A 17,597-nucleotide genomic window follows, 5' to 3' on the forward strand; every position below is an offset into this window, starting at 1 on the left:
CTGGGATTATAGCTGTGAGTCACTGCACCCAGCAATAATATCCTTCTGCTCACTGGAATGATCAGATCCCAGTCATAGTAGAATTTCTGGATCCCCAAGTTAAAGAACAAAGAGCCAGGTGTGTAAGGGACTGTGAAAGCAGCCCGTGGCACAGTGAGGACTCCAGCTTCCTTGCTCCTCTCTAGAGAAGACAGGTCCTGTCAAGTAACTGTCAAGATCCTGCATTTGCAGAGTCCGTTTGCTAAGTTCAGTGTCTCCTGGTGACAGCGATAGAAGTGTAGTTGTTTTGTTTGTTTTGTTTTGTTTTGTTTTTGTTTTTTCGAGACAGGGTTTCTCTGTGTAGCTCTGGCTGTCCTGGAACTCACTCTGTAGACCAGGCTGGCCTCGAACTCAGAAATCTGCCTGCCTCTGCCTCCCAAGTGCTGGGGGAAGTGATGGCCCATGCCTTTAATCCCAGCACTTGGGAGGCAGAGGCAGGCAGATTTCTAAGTTCGAGGCTAGCCTGGTCTACAGAGTGAGTTCCAGGACAACTAGGGTTACACAGAGAAACTCTGTCTCGGGGAAAAAAAAGCAAGCAAGCAAACAAACAAAAAAAGATATGCTATTTGAAGTGAAGTTCAGTATCATCAATTTCTGAGTTGCTTCCTTAGAAACAACTGAGGTTGGCTTCTTCATACTTTGTTTCCTTCGTATGGTTTCCGGGGTTTCTCAGGTGCTGGCCAGCCCTTATGATGGCCACCTTTTGTTTCTTTCTTTTTTTCTTTTTCTTTTTCCTTTAAGTTAACTTTTATAGTAACAGGTTTCATTGTGGCGACTCCATACCCACCTTTCCTTACAGGGTCCACATAGTCTGTTCACTGTCCCCCCTCCCTTCCTCATTTGCCCCACTAGTTAGCACTCTGGCGTTGAATCCTAGAAATGTGCTTTAGAGCCAATTTAGCCTAACGCTTTCATTTTTCAGATTAGGAAAAAAAGAAGAAGAAGAAGTCCTGGGAAGCTGGGCGATTTGCCTGAGATATCTCAGCAAGCTCAAGGCAGAGCTGGGTTTAATTGGGGGCGCTGGGAGGAGAGGCTTTGCCCAGGATACATACACAAAAGGAGGCTGTTGCCGTGGTTCTGAAGCTAGCAAATCAGACAGATGTTTACAGATGCATGAACACACAGCACCAAACAATAGCTCTCTCCTCAGAAGCCTGACTGGTGCTTGAGAGTTCTCCTGAACCAGAAGCAGCACAAGGAGAGAGGGGGTGGGGTGGGGTGTGGGGGGGAACCACGTATGCCAGGCTTGGGATGGGGCTGGCAGCGTGGAGCGCTCGCGGACAGAGACTTGGGTGAGGCTCTGGCTCCGTCGTGTCCCAGCTGGCTTCTGTGGGAAGCCTGTTGGTTTCATGACACTGTTGTAGGCATCCTGCGGATTTTACATCACCCAAAGCTATAAATGGTTTTGCATGGGGGGCGGGGAGAAAGGGCAAAAAAAAAAGAAAGAAAAAGAAAAAAAGAAAAAAAAAAGAAAAAAGAAAAAGAAAGGGGGGTGGGAATTACAGGTCTCCCACAGCCCACAAAAATATGCTCCACCTAAAAAGAAGGCCATAATTTGGCTGCATCCAGCTGGGTCAAACAAAATCGGAGCCAAGGTTGTCCTGTATTGTCCCAAGAGGTGGCCCAGCATTAGCAGGAAAGGGAGAAACACAAAATCACTCACACAATGGACTACATTTTTTTTCACAGAGGCAGCACAGCAATAACGCAGCAAGACCTTGGCGTCCGCCAGGTTAGGCCTCCTGGCTACATTAAAATCACTTGCAAGCTATTATTTATAATTTTATAGCATCTCACATTTGCAAATTGCCTAGTGATGAATTGGAGCAGCTCGTTACAACAAGGCGAGAGGGAAGTTGAGTATTTTAACCCCCTTTTTTATTCGCATAACAAGAAATGGAGACAAACAGAAAGCATCTATAGTAGAGTCTGCTGATGGCCTACTTACTTTGGCTACAGCCAGGGCTTTGTGCCTGGCCCACTTCAGGCTCACCAAATGTTCCTGTTTGCCTGAGATGGAGGGGTTTTCTGGTAAGTGGTACTCTCAAGAGTATTAAAGCTAGGACAGTACTGGGCAAATAGAGGGAGAGATGGTCACACTATACACTATATGTGGAATAATTTCTGTCTGATCATCTATCTATCTATCTATCTATCTATCTATCTATCATTTTACATAGATGTAGATAGAATTTTTTTTTCTGGAGACAGGATCTCATGTCTTCCAGTGCTATGTCCCATCAAGCCTGATTTCAGTTTTTGCAGTATTGGGGATCGAACCCAAGGCTTCAGGCAGGCTCAGTAAATACCACCAGATGACCTATATCCCCTACCCTCTTTGTTTGTGTGTTTACTGCTCATTTTACCTTTTGTTACTGTTTCATCTTGCTATGTTTCAAACAGCAGAACCTTAAACTGACGGTTTTTGTTGTCTTTAATATAAGAAACCCTTAAGTGATATTAGGCAGCTGATTGTTCATTGTTGTTCAATTCCTGGGAATTCATATGCCCACTACTGACCTCTGAAATGGTTTTGATAATTATGTGTCAAAAGCTTAAAGCAAAATTCAAGTAAGAGAATTTTATTTTATTTTATTTTATACTAAGCAATCAATTTAGAAACCATTCTGTCTCCTGAGAATAACTTGGCCAAAGGACACATTTCATATCTGGTTTATTCTCTTTGACAGGCTAACATTTAAACACATAAATTCAAAGAGCCACCAGAATAGATGCAATGAAACATTTTACCTCTGGCTGAGAAATCCCTTGAGTTAAAATTGTTTCCAACTAGAATAACAGACTACTTTATCAGCAGCCAGGAGGATAGAACGGACTTGGTGCCAACATTTTTATGGTGGGACGTCATGAATTGAATGGAGCTTTCATTAGCTTTACAGGCTTGAAAACCCAGAAGGGTCTGAGTGAGGTAGCTACACGCACTAGCAGGGCCTGGCAGTGTGAGGCCTCGAGAGACAAGTCAAAGGGCAGGCAGGATCCAGACACACTGTGGGTAGCAGTGACGACTGACATTAGACTTGAGCTGCAGAATTCTGTTATTCATGCATTCCTTGGCCTCTGGTGGGAGATAACACGACCTATTTAAAGAAGATGAAGAAAGCAACAGGGTGCAAAGAAAGAGTCAAACAGATACGGAACTACGTGGGAGGTTGGACAGCTACCTTAGCTGCCAGTTTCTAAAGTGTACTTTCAAGAATAAAGAAGAAATATGGTGTCGGGTAAGTTCAACTCAAGTCTTCACACGAAAGCAGTGTAAGCGGAACCTGGCCTTCCTCCAGGAAGTACACAGTGTCTTCCAGAGCAAATAAAAGCACACTCTTCCCACAGCCGCCCCCACTTCCCTGTCACCAGCTTGAGGTCACCTTTGATAGACACTGAAGTACTAACTTAACTTTGAATCCCCATACTCCATGTTAAAGTCTTAGTCCTCTGTGTAGCCAGTTCTCTCTGGTGAAACTGGTATTTTTGAAGCATTCACATAGAAAGGGGCTGGGATATAAACACTGTGGGCCTTGAGAGAGGTACTTTAAGAGTTGTGGCAGCCTACTGCAAGTCTAGAGGTAACTACAGGTCATCTTTTTTCTTTCCTGCGCTGTCCATCCCTGGGTAACATAAGCACCCCTTACCTGGGAAAGGGTAATGTGAGGCTTTGTGATCTCTCAGAGCCAATTGGCGTTTACTATTCTAAGGCTCCTCAGGGCTTGGCACAGCTCCAGTCTCCAGCCCAGACTCTTCATTTCGCCCTGAAGAATTTCTTTTTATGAACTGTGTAAGAGAAATCATTTTCTCTACCTCACATTCAACACATAATTGCTTCTGATACCAGCATATGGGGTTTGTTCCCTATGCCAAACTCTTCCCCAACCTTTCCCCCAGGCAGTTACTGACTGGGAAACCTAGTTTCACTCAATTCAGACACTGTCTACCTAACGTTAGCATTAGTTCTCCTACCACCAGTCACTAGACAACTACCCTTCCCCCAACCAACCCCTGCTTCAGGCAGCAATGGAAAGTGTGGGTTCCCCGTTACCCACAGCTTCTATCTGACATGATTAGAAGACATAGGCTCCCACAATGCTCTTCTCAGATTTGATCACTTGCTCTAATAGCTCACATAACTGAAAACCAAAAGTGTTTACTAGCTAAATCACTATTCATTACCAAGGATCTATCACAGGACAGAAATATACCAACACTCGAAGAGATATACAGAGAGAAGGCTGGAGGGTGCTGACACCGGAGCCTCTGTCCCTGAGGAGTTTGTTACCTTGGCCTCTCTCCTGACCTGTGGTTATAGTCTTGTTAACCAGCCCAGTTCTTCAAACCCCATATTTTAGGCATTTCTTTAAAAAACAAAAACAAACAAACAAAAAACATAAACTCTTTTTTTCTTTTTTTTTACAGATTCATTTATTTATTTTATGTATATGAGTACACCATAGATGTCTTCAGACACACCAGAAGAGGGCATCAGATCCCATTACAGATTGTTGTGAGCCACCATGCGGTTGCTGGGATTTGAACTCAGGACCTCTGGAAGAGCAGTCAGTTCTCTTAACCACTAAGCCATCTCTCCAGCCCCATTTTAGGCGTTTCTACGGAGACATCATTGTAAATAAATCATAACTGTTTGATCATCAACTCATTCTTCTGTTCCTCTCCCTCTCCTTCCTTCCAGGAAGGAGGAGGGTACTGGAGGTTCTAAGTTTCTAATCATGGAAAAATATCTCTCTCATCTCTCTCTCTCTCTCTCTCTCTCTCTCTCTCTCTCTCTCTCCATAGTACATCCACCCATATATATGTATATATACATATGCACTTCATACATGCCCATAGACATTTATAATAGCAATGATGATATCTTGATTCATTGGTTTATCCCTACCTCAGAAGATCCCAGAATAGTAAATGAGACTGATTGACAAGCCACAGTAAGAAGGTTCATTGTCTTGCAACCCTGACTTCGTGGTTAGCATCAGACCCAGGTAGAGTCCCACAGTATGCAGTGGTTCTTCACTCTAGAGTGACGATGTGGGCATGTACCTAGGAGATAGGCCAAACGTCAGGGCTGCCATCTGAACCAGCCACAAGGACATCGCTGCAGAGGAAACCAGCTCGGTTGGACTGTGCACTGCTAAACTTGACTGTGGTTGACCTGTTTCTGTCATTTTCCTGCCTCAGAGCTAATGGCCATGGCCAGGAAGATGATGTGCTTGGTCACCTTATGTCTGCATCTTCTCTGGGGGAACAAGGGAAAGAATGGGGTTATGTGACTGACAGCCTTACCAGGACCTGAGGAGATGAAGAAGGCAGAGACTTCAAAGAAAAGAGGAACCATGTTATCAAAAATATAAGGGAACTGACATTTCTGGATGAGGTCCCCTCCTTCCAATGCTCATTCCCTGACTACACAAATCAGTATGTTTGCACGTCTTCCATTTCTTGAACCTAGTAGATAAAGGAATGACATGTTTTCTGTTGTTTTGTGCAAAAGGTTATTTTACTACACAACCCACTTACTACTAGGAATTGAACTAGTATACATACATACATACATACATACATACATACATACATACATACATACATGGAGCCACAGTGATGGCTTAGAGGTGAAGAATGCTTCATGGTCTTCTAGAAGACACTTTGGGTCCCAGTATCCATGTCAAGTACACACACACACACACACACACACACACACACACACACAGCATACATTCACATTGACACACATACACATAAAAGTTTAAAAATCTTTAAAAAAATCATTGGGGCTGAAACTAATACAATAGACCAAAGGCGAATTCTTTTATGCTTCTGAAAACCAGTGATTAATGGAAAAGCTAACTCAAGAAAATATGTAAAGAAAATAGTTTTATTCTTGCTACATAGAAAAGTGGGTTTTTCCAGGACCGCAGGTTTAGTTACTATTTTTTTAATTCCTTAAATGTCCCACCAAAGCATGGATCTCGCTCTCTCTTTCTCTTCTAACACATTTCAGAAATTCGGGGACCAAGGCAGAACATTTAGTTTAGTTGGCACAATGCCTGCCAAATGTGTAGAAAGCCCTGGACTTGACCCTTGACAGAGCTCAGAAGTGGAGGTTGAACTGGTACCTGGTGGCGTTCTTCATTACTGTGGGTGGCTCGAGAGAGAAACATCTTGGGTGTCAGAGTCATGAATGAAAGTCCTCTTGTACTGTCTCCCAGCATCATCACTGTTGTCCGAGCATAGGCTTGGCTGCCTTATCACGTTGCTTCTATTTGGCCATTGGGTTTAGGGCATAGTGCTCACATTAGAAAATAAATAACTTACCAGTTTCTCTTCATCCTTCCATTTCTTCATCTGTGTCTGATTTCCCTAGCAAGGAGAAAATAATGTGGTTTTATCTCTTTCCACTTTATTATGAACATCCCTAGAACTAGAGTTACAAGTAATTGTAAGATGCCATGTGGGTGCTGGGAACCAAACCCAGATACTTTTAAGAGCAGAGGCAGCCTGTACCTAGCCTCTCACAGTGTGCCAGTTCCTGAAAAGCATTAAGGGAATCTTGTCATTTTAGGGTGTGCAGACACTGGGGCAAAGAGAACCCTAACTTTTCTCCTTATATACTTTCTATTTCAATGGGAAAATCTAGTCAAGGACTAGCTATGCTCTGCCAAAAAGAGGCTGCATCATTCCTAATTAGTTTCCCATTGCCATGAAGTGACACAATGACCAAGGCAATGCTCATCAAGGAAAACATTTAATTGGGTCTTGCTACAGTTCCAGAGGTTTAGCCCATTATTGTCATAGCGGGAGTATGATGGCACCAAGAGAGACATGTTGCTGGAGAAGTAGCTAAGAGTTCTACATCTGTATCTGAAGGCAGTAAGAAGTGACATAGCTTGGGCTTTTGAAACCCAAAAGCCAGTCCCAGCATACACTTCCTTCAACAAGCCACACCTATTCCATCAAGACCACACCTCCTAATCCCTCTCAAGTAGTGCCACTTCTTGATAACAGAGCATTCACATATATGAGCTTATGGGTGACCATTCTTATTCAAACCATGATACCCAGGCATGTCACAGGATACTCAGCATAGATTTCCTATGTCAAGATGCCCTGACTCTTTCCTTAGTCCCTGCCACATTGCTAGTCTGCTCCTCTAGCTCCTAGAACAGGGGTCTAGATTTCAGTCTCATCAGAAGTCATCCAACCTTAGGACTTTTGCCTCTGGTCCAGGTTTTAGTCATCCTCACTGCATCCTTTATTATCTTCTGAACTGTCTATCACAGCCTTGAGTTTCCACTGTTGGAATCTTTTGGTTGGCAAACCATCTTGTTCATGAATGCCACTAACACTGAATTGCCATATGCCTATCACCAACATTCAGTAATTAAGCTTCTGCCACATTGATTTGACCCAGTCCTTTTTTTCTTTTGACCGTATTGGAGTTTGAACCCAGGGCCTTGTGCTATGTAGGTAAGCACTCTACCACTGAGCTATGTGGCCAAGGACTTGTTTCTTTTTTTAATTGTCATTTGCTGAGATACCTTAAAGCAAATGCCAGACATCACATAATTTCACCTCTGACACTCTCAAAATACTGACCTTTAAGAAAACAGCCACAGTGTCATTATCCCAACTAACAAAATTAATTTTGGCATCATAGTCTACCCAGTCTGTAATTAAACTTCCCCAATTGTCTCCAAGGTGTCCTTTTATAGTTGGTTTGTCTGAATCAGGACCCAAACAAGCTCCCCACAATATGTTTGGTTAGCATTTGGGATTTAATATTAATTTTCCCACCCTTGAGTATTTTTGGTTTTGGCTGATTAGAGTGCTCAGGGGGTGTGGGGTGGGGACTGTTCATTTGCTGAGACTGGAGCTAAGACCTAGTGTTGAATGTGTGTGGCAGGTGTGGAGCGGCGAGGGGGAGGGGTAGAGGCATGGGAATGGGGTATTAAGGTTTTAGCATCTGGGGAGACAAATGGTACTGGTCTCATCTTCAGACCAGACATAAACATAATAATTACAGCTAGCATGTATTAGACCATGTATTGCTCAACACGCTGCATAACTGTTATTTTGGAATTTTAACTTTATATAATACAATATAAAATATATTTTAAAATTATGTTATATAATACATTATACATGTAATGTATAATGTAAATATATGATATATAGAGATATATTTATATCATAATTTTACATTTTTAATTGTAATAATATCATATAAAATAATTGGGAGCTTTTAAGGCTTTTGGGGGGTCTCTGCTGAAGAAGTGGAGGGAAAAGTGCTGCTTGTTTCGGTTGTAGGAAGTCACAGAGTTTTATGAACCTGTCAGGCAGCTACCTGGACCTGTTCCTTCATTACCAAATATGCTTTGCTCTTAAAATCCTCAGGGTGGGCACGGTGTGATGGCAATCCTTTCATCCTCGGTTCTGGACATGTCTGTGTCACTCCTCCTCCATCCCCACTCCCCTGCTGTAAGTCGTATGTATATAGTCCCCAAATGTCACATTTCCTGGCGACAGGCTCTGTGATTCATCCCTCGTGGCAACAGAAGGCAGCCTGGAGTTCAGGAGATAGAGGGACTTTCTCCAAGCCCTTCTGAGTAAGTGGGAGTATTACTCACCACCCGTCATGGTTTCTGACCCTGGAGATGAGATCACAGGCACACTACAAAGTTTGGAGGGTCCTGTGTTGTTAGACACTGCTTCGTACACTCAAGATGCCGCAAGACCTGACCGTGAAATGATGAGTGTACCTGACCCGGAAAATATAGGTGGAGGGGGCTGGAGAGATGGCTCAACAGTTAAGAGCACTGGTTGTTCTTCCAGAGGACCTGGGTTAGGTTCCTACCTACATGGCAGCTCACAACTGTCTGTAACTCAAAGATCCAATGTCCTCACAAAGACATACATGCAGGCAAAATATCATTGCACATAAAATAAAAATAATGTGTACTTGTGTGTGTATGTGTCTGTGTGTTTGTGTGTGTCTGTGTGTTTGTGTGTGTATGTGTGTGTTTGTGTGTATATGTGTGTATGTTTGTGTGTGTGTTTGTGTGTATAGGTGTGTGTGTTTGTGTGTGTGTGTATACAGCCCAGCTGGAGTTGTTTCATATGGACAGCAGGCAGAGGCACTGAGGAGGATGGAGCTAAGCACAGGAAATCTCTGTGATTTGAGGTGAGTCGGGGTTAAGGGCTGAGACACTATGAAGTGAATATCAGAAACAGACCAAGACAGGTTCTGGAAAATGCCAGGGCTGAATCTGGTCCATGAAACTAACACAGTGTTGAAGCAATCCGGGATCTGGTATCTTCCTAAATTAGATATATCTTCCCAGGGTATATCTGAGAACCAAGCTGGAAGAAGCTCAAGAAAATCAGACTTTACACTTGGGAGGCACTGTCCCCCATCGGGCCACGTTGGAGGGCTGCAGCCTGACCTTACACTGGGCTGCACCCATATTAAAGGCATTGCTCTCTGAAAAAGTTCTTTCCCAAGGACCTGCCCCTGTGATGCCTTCCCCAGGAAATCCCCTGGTGCAAAACTCTGCACAGAGCTGAACGCCGCAGCATAGCCACGTTGGTGAGGATGAAGGAAGAGCTGTTTATTGCAGATAGTGTCTAGGTATCTTTGATAACTGACAACTAGACAAGGAGCCACCATCCAGGCAAAGTAGTTGGGTTCAAACTTCCACAACGTACCGAGGCTCTAGCTGTTCTAGCCACTTAAATCTTTGAAGGGAAAAATATATTTTTAAAGATTTGTTGGGTTGAGAGTATGGCTCAGTGGTAGAGGTATTGTCTAGCATTTGTAGTGCCCTTGGTTAAATTCCTAGCACCATAAGAAGAAAAAATCAGAAATCTCATCATCGTCCCCCCCCCTTTTTTCTTGCTTGAGGGACACAAATCTATATAGAGAGTCACAGCTAAAATAAATATAAATTTAAGTCCAATGGACCTGTACTCCTAATGGCCCCTTTCAATGGCAGGAATGTTTAATGATAGTTTAGCTTATGGAAACCCCAGTGACCAGGTTCCAAACAGTCTCAACTGGGAAACCCAAGTCGTTTTCTTTTGGAAATTCTCAATGATAGGTTTTCAAAGCAGCTGATAAAACAGTTAATTATAGTGAGGTGTTTGGCTCCCCCGCCATAACATGCACTTTCCTCTTCTCTATGATTGGAGCCTTTTGTCACGTTCTCTAAGCCGGGTTAGCTAGTGTTACCATCTGCTTTCCCCGCTTGGGTGAAAGCCGAAATTACAACATAGGTGGAACGTCGGTACCGAATGCAAGATCCAGTATAAGAACCTTCAGGTGAACCTCTCTCAGGACCTCCCCTCCCTCCTACTTCGCCCCCACCCCCACCCTCGTGCGATTTTCTCCACTTGTGTTGGTCTCAGACAAAGCAGGTAGAAGATTGGGAAAAGTCAAGTAGACTTTCTGCTTCTGTTCAGAGGCTCTTTCATTTGGGGACCACCAGAACGCACTGAGAAGGCACTGCTGAGGGCATCAGAATAACAAGTCCTGAAGGTGTTAATGCTGCAGACAGACGTAGGGAATGGCTGCCCCCTCCTGTTTATCCCGCCTAAAGCTCATCTCCGTGTTTCTGCTGGACTCACTTTCTGCAAGCGTTTGCAAGCTGTCACCTTCTCAACATAACCCCGTCTGACCCCTCTGCATTTGCTACCTTGTCCTAGACAGATCACCCTACTTGCTCTCCCTTTTTTCCCTCTGGAACTTGACGCCTACTAACATTCCGTGTAATCTGATCATTTGCTGTGTAACTCATTCATTGGCTGTATTGACCTGCCGGTTTCATCACCTAGAAATAGGTTCCTTTTTTAATTTACACACTTGATACATCCCTGGAACACTGGCTCCTAAGAGGCTCAGTGGATATTTGCTAGACTCAAGACTTGCTAGGTGTGGTAGCGCACGCCTTCGATCCGAGCACTCGAAAGGCAGAGGCAGGCAGATCTCTGAGTTCAAGGTCAACCTGGTCTACAGAGTGAGTTCCAGGAGAGTCGGTGCCACACAAAGAAATCCTGTCTCAAAAAACCAAAATCAACCAAACAAAGGAGATTTGTTGTTGATACTGATTCTGTTGGGTATGTTGGCTCATGCCAGTAATACCAGCACTTGGGAGGCTGAGGCTGGAGGATTTCTATGAGTTCCAGGCCAGTTTGAGACTATTTTCTACCTGTTTCTATTTTCATGCATAGATATTTCCTTTGCATAGATGTCTCCTCTAGAGCCGGAAGAGTTAAGGGTGAGCAGTTAAGAGCACTGGCTGAGCCGGGCGTGGTGGCGCAGGCCTTTAGTCCCAGCACTCGGGAGGCAGAGGCAGGCAGATTTTGAAGTTCGAGGCCAGCCTGGTCTACAAAGTGAGTTCCAGGACAGCCAGGGCTATACAGAAAAACCCTGTCTCGAAAAACCAAAAAAAAAAAAAAAAAAAAAAAAAAAAAAAAAAAAAACTGGCTGCTCTTACAAAGGGCCTGGGTTCAGTTCCCAGCACCTACTTAGGGGTTCACAGCCATCCATAACTCCAATTCCAGAAGATCCAGCATCCTATTCTGGTCTCATGAGCAATACACATATGTAGTGCTCACACATACATGCAGACAAAACATATAAAATAAAGATAGACAGATTTTATTTTTAAAAATATCTCTCAGCCAGGCATGGTGGCACACACCCTTAATCCCAGCACACGGGAGGCAGAGGCAGGTAGATTTCTGAGTTCGAGGCCAGCCTGGTCTACAAAGTGAGTTCCAGGACAGCCAGGGCTATACAGAGGAACCGTGTCTTGAAAAACAAACAAACAAACAAACAAACCTCTCTATTCGTTTTGTTTTGTTTTGTTTTTCAGACAGGGTTTCTCTGTGTAGCCCTGGCTGTCCTGGAACTCACTCTGTAGACCAGGCTGCCCGGCTATCTTTTCTTCTTAAATCGAGCCTTCATCTTTCTACTACAGAGTCAGCTTAGCTCTTTTTAACTATCCACATTAGCTTCCTGGGAGTTATTTTGGTGTCCCTGGTTGTAAAGTCTCTGAGCAGAAACCCTATTCTGAATAACTGGACAAATAGAACCTGAATAAGCGTATGTGGAGCGATGGAAACCTCTTTTCATGCTACAACACAGTGTTCTTAAGACAATAGCTATTATGTTCACTTTATAGGGGAAAAAAAGGCAATTTGCAAAGTCCTTTCATGCTCGAGGTTTTTAATCCTCCTAAGAATTCTTCAGGCTAGGTAGCAAAGGTATTATTATGTTCATTTTACATCTGGGAAAAGAGAAGGTAGGTTAAATTTAGATAGCAGCAGTTGCTTCATCAAGATTAAATGATATCATCATGGAAGTTTCTGGCACAAAGCTGGAACTCAAGATACATTAGTTTCCCCTTCTCTAAGCGATCTCAGAGAAGCTACTGTGATAAACTGATATATATCCTGTTCTCATAATAGTAAGCCAAGTGCTTAACAAATTTTAAGTTCTGTGTCTCTAAATTGTAAGCTGTTGGCCAGTAGCTTGTTTAGTCTCATTTACCTATGAAGTAACAGATTCAGAAAAGCTAATAACTTGCACAAAGTCACACAGCTAGCAAGTGAAATCAAGATTTGAACTCAGCTCCACAATCACAAACTCCCTCAATTACATAAGAATACAATGTCTTGCTGCACAGTGGTGGCACAAGCCTTTAATCCCAGCACTTGGGAGGCAAAGGCAGTCAGATCTCTGTGAGTTTGAGGCCAGCCTGGTCTACAGAGTCAGTTCCAGGATAGCCAGGGCTGTTAACATCAGAAAAACCCTCTCTTGAAAACCCAACCAACCAACAAACCAACTAAGCAAACAAAGAATACAGTGTCCCTTTGGTAGTGTTAGTCACCTTTCTTTACTATGACAAAGTCCCTTTGGCTCACAGTGTCAGAGATTTCAGCCCATGGTCACTGGGCCTAGTTGCCTATGGCAGTGCAGTCATTGTGAGGGGTGGGAGCACACAGTGAAGGAAGTAGCTTACCCCACTGAAATGGGAAACTAAGAAACCAGAAGGAACCAGGGTTCCAAGTGTCCTTTGAGGGCAGAACCCCAGTGGTGTGATTTTATTCCACTAGACCCCACCTTCTAAAGCTTTTAGCAGAGTCGAGTAGAGCTCTGTCCTACAGTGAAAGCTTGGTGTGTTGGTGGCATGTATGGGAAGTGTGAGCACAACCAAGAGCCTTCAGTCACCTGCAAATGGTTTCCTTTGAGAAGGAAATCTCTGGACCCTTCAGAAGTTCCATGGAGTTGCTCCTGCCAATAGCCAGGAGTAGACAGGACTGTAGAAGCCACAGCCATGTTGTCATTTTATACATCACCATCTGGGCGTGAGGCTCTTACTTGGCCTAGCCCTTTGCAGAGACACTGGGATGTAGTTAGCGGTGCAGGTCTCAGGGGTCAAAGATGCAAACAAAGCAAACTCCATTCACCCAGAGTCTGAGGTGGGATTTCTCACCTGGCCAGGTCTTTTTAGGATTCCTGGAAACGCTTCCTGAAAATTCCTTAAACTCTTCTTCAGTTGATCCAAACAGTACCCCTAACACCTTGTCTCTTTTGTACCATCTGTATAACCTTTATCATGTTACCAATTAGTTGGCATCCAAAAGCTACTTCTCAACACTATAATATATCCGTGTTGCACTTGGAGCCTTGAAGCTTGGCAGCTGATCCCACTGAACAAGGTAGAAGTGCAATATTCATCTATTAAGCAACTTCTAAAAAACAACTCCCCCCAAAACTTCCAAATTTGAGATGGACACTTACCAAAGGCATAGCCCACCCCACCCCACCCCCTTTTAATTCTTTAAAAAGTCTATCTTTTATGCTCATAGGCAAACCTCTTTGCTCAGTAGACACACAGTAATCAGTGGCATGTGATGGCTAGTGAATGAATTGTTGGAATAGATTGTCTTTAATCGAGGCAGTAGTGATGATATACAGCCTTGCTCTATGAGGTCTGTGTTCCCTTTACATGTCCTCCCTCCCCTTCTCAGACACATTAAACCATCACATATACCTTCAATGCACACTCTCTGCCATTCACCCCAGGCCTGGCACAAGTGAGACCACCTGAGTACTTTCTCTACGTGGCTTCATCCAAGGGTAGGTTCCTGCCAAATAATTACTTTCCAGGAACCATATGACTCGGTTCTGTTTCTGTAACACAGCCAGGGTGGTGTGCCAAAGAGTTATGTGCAAAGATGGATCTTATTCATTCCATGCCATTGTATCAGAAAAATCCACCATCAGGCTGTTTGCCCATTAATTAAATTGCCTAGTGAGGATGGAAGAGCGGGAAAGGATTCGGCAAGCTGTTTCTTCCTGTGTTTAAATGGATTTATATTAAACTTTGAAAGAGGATTATGCTTTTTGTCCTTCCTTAATATTGAACCCATTACAATGAGTTGAAAACGGAAAAGAAATGTGATTATGTGATTTCCTTTTTCTATTAAATTATTTTTTGCCGCTATTTGTCATTTCGATATCTTCATTAAAATGTGGTCATCTTTCAAAATAAAGACTGGATCTTATTCCAGGGTGATTACAGAAAAGAGAGCTGGCCAGAGAATCAGAGAAGCTGCTGTTTCTGAACCATATGAGATTTAAACATGGAACTTCTCTTCCCAAGCCAAGTTGTCCTTAAAAAAAAAAAAAATGTGATCTTCGTGGGCTGCCTTAACTGCCTACCTGCCTCTAAGCCTTGATACTCCAGCAGGATGTGTTATTGCGTACGTTAAGGATGAGACCTTTCGTTTTCTTTGTAGGAGACTGCTGAGATTAATAATGAGCATTCTGTTACAAAAGACACCAAAAACCAGGTCAACAACCTCCGAATCCTGTGTGGAGAAGGCAGAGAAAATGGCGATGAGAAGGGAAGGAGGCATCAGACTGCCCCCTAGTGGCAATCGGGGTATGACACGGAAGGTGGTGGTAGCAGGGGGCCACCAGGTAGCAAGACCTGCAGAGAAAGAAGTGGGGGAGGGGAAGGAAGGAAGGAGAGAGGGAGGGAGGGAGGGAGAGAGGGAGAGAGGGAGGGAGGGAGAGAGGGAGGGAGGGAGGGAGGGAAGGAAGGAAGGAAGGAAGGAAGGAAGGAAGGAAGGAAGGAAGGAAGGAAGGAAGGAAGGAAGGAAGGAAGGAAGGAAAGATGGATGGACCTAAGGAGAAGTCACCTTCATTTCCTATAAGGGCATTTAAATACCATAGAGGAAAAACAGAAAATAATAACGTGTTTCATGCAAATTGGGCTCCAGATCGCTGGCTTTCTTTTTAATGCCTGCCACTTTATATTCAGTTCACTGCTCCGGTGAGCACAATGAAATGTTGCAATTCCATTAAAAACCTCAAAGAAAACAAATCCCCGGTCCTTCAGAGCTAGCAGGAAAGCACTTTAAAAGCTTTGCAAAAGCTATCATTTGTGCATTCAGAAAACCATTAGGACTGCCTCCTTTGGAAATATGTGTGATTTCTTGTCATCTAATTTTAAACATTTAAATTTTCTTTCAGTGACCCTTATCCTCAAGCACAAATTTCTCATGCCTCGCCAGACAACGAAATCAATTTCTAGGATGCTGAGATGTGGACTGGATTTATTATAGTAAAGAGACAGGTCTGTCAGGAGGAAAATTAGAGAGAGGAGTCGGAGAGGTGGCATACATTTGAACACTGAGAAATACAGCAAGGTACATGAGGGTTTCCAGACAGCCACGCAGCTGAGAAAGAAAGGTGGCTGCCAACTGGATAATGGAGATGTCAAAGGTCCAGACTGGGTCACACTGCACACATCTTTTCTCCCTTACAAGTCTTGGATGTGGGCATGCGTGACTGGCAAAGGCATGAGAACCCTGGGGCAGCCTCTTCAGCTTGAACCCCATCTCTGTTGCTCACTTAACGGACCTGGGAGAGATTGCTGTCTTCAAGTAGCCTTGAGAGAAAAATTCAAGGTAACCCAGAGCAAACTTGACGCTCTTTCATTTATCAAGACTAACATCTCCTTTTGTGCCCACCAAACCTGGTTTAAATAAGTTTATGAAGCTGGTGTGCTTTCCAGATTCCTCTTGTAAAGGAGAAAGTGTGTGTGTGTGTGTGTGTGTGTGTGTGTGTGTGTGTGTGTGTGTGTGTGTGTTGTGTGTGTGTGTACAAACATGAGGGTTGTGGGCTTTGGAGCCAGATTATCAGGGCTGAGTTAAATGCCAGGTCTGTCCCTGACTAGCCAGGTGTCCAACCTCTGTCTCTATAAGGTCATTATCTTCATCACTGGAATAGGATAAACAATAAATGGTGGCTTATTATTTTTCATCCTTGATATTTGAGACATGGTGTTATGGGGAGCCCACCAGCAATGACTACTCAGATACAGTTTATAGCCAATTCAAAGTCTTAATTCCAGCCAGCTGGGACTAATACTCAGGTATTCAGGACCCACGTGTAGCATCTAGTGTTTAGAGTATGTTTTTAAAGGCAAAAAAACCTGGCATCTCTCTCAGCAGCTGAAGGAGAAGTTTTACCCAGGCAAGCAGTTTAACAGAAGCTAAGATAAGCAGTTAGCTGGAGAGGGGGGTTTGTACAAGCAGGCAGTTTGGCAGAAGCTTAGATAAGGTAGTTGGGGCATCGTGACCTTGGGTCCCTAGAATAGAGTTGGGTAATTTTCCACAGGGCTTCTCATCAAGAGCAAATTATAGCCAAATCTAACATGGTCTCAGCAAGAATTCAAGGTGGATGAATCTCTTACACTGGTTTGCCCTGTCACAATGGAGCTATATCATCTGGTCAAGTTGAGCAGGTATTAACACATCACTTGGGGTTGGGGGTATAGCTTGATGGTTCAGCACTTGCCTAGCATACAAGAGCTCCTTAGTTTAATCACCAGCAGGGTGAAAATAAATAAAAAATAAAATCCAAATGGCAAAAAGGAAATCATAACTTACTTAACATCTGAAACAGGAAGATCCTTCACAGAATATTTGATTTTTCTCTTCTTAAAATTTTATTTACCTTTGTGTAGTCTGCACACACACCATACGGCACATGCAGAGAGGTGAGAGTTGGTACTAACTCAAGTTGTCAGACTTCATGTACTGAGAATTCTAGAATTTCTGTTTCTTTTTTAAAAAAATACAAGAAACATTATAAGAATATGTTGTCATTTTAATCCCAGGTATGGGACATGGGGCTGCTTCAGACTGTCCACAGCAGCTGACTATGATCGGCCTTATGTTCTAGCATGAGCATGCTTTTGCCAGCTACAGATCGTTTCTGCTATTGTGTGGTGTTTGGAATTCTGGGGACTTTTCAGGGCTAGGGCCCTGATGTGGTAATTTGTTAATCTGCTCTAAACTCCCCAGCTGGTGTGCATGTGTTTCTTGCTATCGCCCCAATAGTCTGGATTCTTGAAAGACACAATTTCAAAACCTTATATTTTAAATGCCTTCACCAGCTCAATGGCTGGGCCACTCCCTAACTCCACATGGCTAACACACACTCCTCTTCAATATTCCCT

Source organism: Mus musculus, chromosome 1, assembly GCF_000001635.26.
Source record: "Mus musculus strain C57BL/6J chromosome 1, GRCm38.p6 C57BL/6J".
Taxonomy (NCBI): domain Eukaryota; kingdom Metazoa; phylum Chordata; class Mammalia; order Rodentia; family Muridae; genus Mus; species Mus musculus.